General features: G+C 35.6%; 1 protein-coding gene across 1 annotated transcript in view; it reads right to left on the reverse strand.

Moving 5' to 3' along the window:
• CCDC171 (coiled-coil domain containing 171) overlaps nt 1-3,050 on the reverse strand; it is a gene marked incomplete at its 3' end in the record, with an annotated part of 86,363 nt that overhangs the window by 16,237 nt on the left and 67,076 nt on the right. The window lies entirely within an intron of this gene.

Here is a 3,050-nt window from a genome sequence, read left to right on the forward strand (position 1 = left end):
CTGTAAGCAGCTACCACATGTGAACACCAGTGGCTGCCTGATCACACAGCCATATGCATGTCCTTCAGACACGCAGCAGATATGATTCTGTCAGGCATGGCTTGTTTCTTGTTGCCATTGTTTTTCACTGACGATGCCTCAATATATCTATTACTTCTGTGTATTAGAACACTTGGGACAGTCTCCATAAAGACAGTGCTCCTATACTTGGTTTAAAGTACACCTCCAGTACCTTCTGTAAAACCAACTTGTAATAGTAGAAACAGAGCATAACCTTACACAGGACAAAGCCACTAATTTGTATGTTGTTAGCCTCTGTTTGGGAATCAAGCACTTACACATCAAGTATACATTATACATTCTATTGGTATTGCAAAACTTGAAGCAATTTTAAGTATCTCAGACTAGAAGTTTCTTTCATACCAGCTCTTGCCCGTCTGCATCTAGAACTCCAAATAGAAGAAATTTATCATGAGCGTATACCAATGCTTAATTATTTATACATTAGTTTAAAACTGATCTTTATTCAGGGACTTTATGCATTGTTTTTTAGATCAAATTGCTTGCAATAAGTATTAATTACATATTTGATGTAATGTACTTGAGACAATTCAGACTGAATCTTCTGAATAACCACTTTTTCTGTGGGCCAGTAACAACTTTCAGAAGAGAGAGTTAAGAGAACATTATCCTCTTCCTAAAGGTGTAGCACAGTTCAATTTTGTATTTTATAAAGTGTTTATAACCTTTACTGGCTAATTTAAATAGTCATCTGCCAAGCAAGACTACTAGTATTAGGAATCCCATATTATTTCAGTTATTCTTTTTCACCCAATATCTTGTAGTTATTGGAGGCTTTATGTACTGCTCCACTTTCTGTCTTCAGTGGGAACATTCAGGCATGACCAGAGCACCACACCTTAAATTGTGTTCTGAGTTCACAGTCAAGCACCAATTATGCCAATCTTCTTTGTACTTATCTCCTATAAAAAAAGCATATTTTTCCCAGGAAACATTCATACAGAAGTAGGAGAAATCTAAAAATTCTGAGACTTCCTGTTTTCTCAGTGACAAGGAATATAGCTCCATAATGCTGCTGAGCCCATCAAGTAAATTAAGGATAGCAGATTGCATTCAAAAGGCCTTTAAGAGCCACCTGCTTTCTGAAAAATTTGGATGAAAAAATGTGTACACGTATAGAAATATACTAGCTTTCTTTTTATCCCCCTCCTATGATGACAAAGTGATACACACTGAACCAATGGATATCAAATTATTATTAATTACTGATTCCAGCCACCTACTGTGAACTGGATGCATGAATAATAAAAACAAAACAATGCAATTTCCTCTGAGTACTCAACAGTTCTGATAGCCAGTGCTCCAGTATGATAATACTGCCTAATCTAGGATCTTAATTTTTAAGATTTTTTTAAAAAGAAACCACAAAACATCAACAAATCTAGACTTGGAAAAAACCTCCTTATGTATAACACTCGCCAATAATAAGGCCTTTAATCGAAATGCACTTGTCACAGACTACAAAATATATGTAGTAGTAGCGTTTACAGAGGCCATGCATGCAAACAGTTCCACTGGTTTTAATAAGAAGTGCCCATAAAGTGATTGCAATATGCTTACCACATTCAAGATCGCAGGACTGCCCTTAATATAGTTTTGCATACAGTGAAATCAAAATCAATTAGCTGACTCCCAGGTATAAAAAGGAAATTTTATAATACAGTTTCTATAATGTAGTGAAAGTTATCAAACAGGCACTACGTAACTAGAGACAAACAGAGGAAAGGGGAGGGGAAAGCAAAGAAGAAAACAAACTGCGCAGTGAGACAGACTGTGAACCACTGATGTTGTTTGCGTATGTACAGAGTAACCATGTGTAATTGGAGCTGTCAGGTGAACAAAAAGTGTGTTTACAATACTGCACCACCAGTAAGCTACCCAGAGCATATATTACTGTGTGTTAGTTATACCAGAAGCACTCTGTACAAATGTGAAATCCAACCTTTTATACTTCTGTTTCTCTTCATCTCCTTAAAAATGAAAGAATAGGCTGTCTTCCAAATGCTTCTACAATCATTTTCAGGTCAAAAAAGAATGCGAGTTGGATTAGGACAAAAAAAAGAAAAAAAGCAGCTATCACTGAATAGGCCACCAAATTAGAAGAGCAGTATTTAAAAGCTCTTGATTTCCAGGACAGCGTCTTTGAAAAGATGCCACCTGTGGAACCTTTTGCACAGCCTTAAAAGTGATCATCACTGTACTGTACTAGGGAAACATTTGCAGCTCTACCCTCTGCTAGAGACACACAGCTGTGTTAACTAAGGTTCAGAGAAAAATGTCCAGTTTACAATCTGCCTTTCTTGAACATTTGATTTTGTGACCCTGTGTCTGCAATTATATAGTGCATCTAGAACAGACACTTTACAATAAATTAAAAAGGATTACTACAGCAATGTACACACACTATGCAATACTTGCATTGTCTGACTTCCTTGCCTTTTACATGACTAGCTTTCCTCTCTCTGATTCACATAGAAGAGCACAATGAAAGAAGTATGTACTCACTCTGCTTTTCATTCTCTCATTGAGAAAACAAAATGTTCTGGCTTTAGCAATAATGTGTCAAAAGAATGAAGTCATTCTGCACAGCTATAAAGACTAAGGGGTAGTTTGTGTGTAAGAAGACATAACAGACTTTAAAAGCAATAAGGGGGTATTGCACAGAATCCATTTTCAGAGCTGAAAATATGTACATTTTCAGTTCATTTACCTTTTTTTTTTTTTTTCATTTCTCATTGTTTCCTCCTAAGGAAATTAGTATTTTGAAACAGACAAGTCTTTAAACCTACAGGAACAAAATAGCTTCCATATTTAACTATTCCAAATAGCAGCTTCTTTTAAATTAGGAATGCTCAAAAAAATCACTATTACTTCTAAAACTGAAAATAGAAAAAATCTGATACTGGCCAAGAAGCAGAATAAAAATTCTTTTTTTTTTTTTTCCTCTCCATTTTATTTGTCTGTTTGGG

This window comes from Nestor notabilis, unplaced genomic scaffold (genome assembly GCF_000696875.1).
Source record: "Nestor notabilis isolate BGI_N333 unplaced genomic scaffold, ASM69687v1 scaffold10451, whole genome shotgun sequence".
NCBI lineage: Eukaryota > Metazoa > Chordata > Aves > Psittaciformes > Psittacidae > Nestor > Nestor notabilis.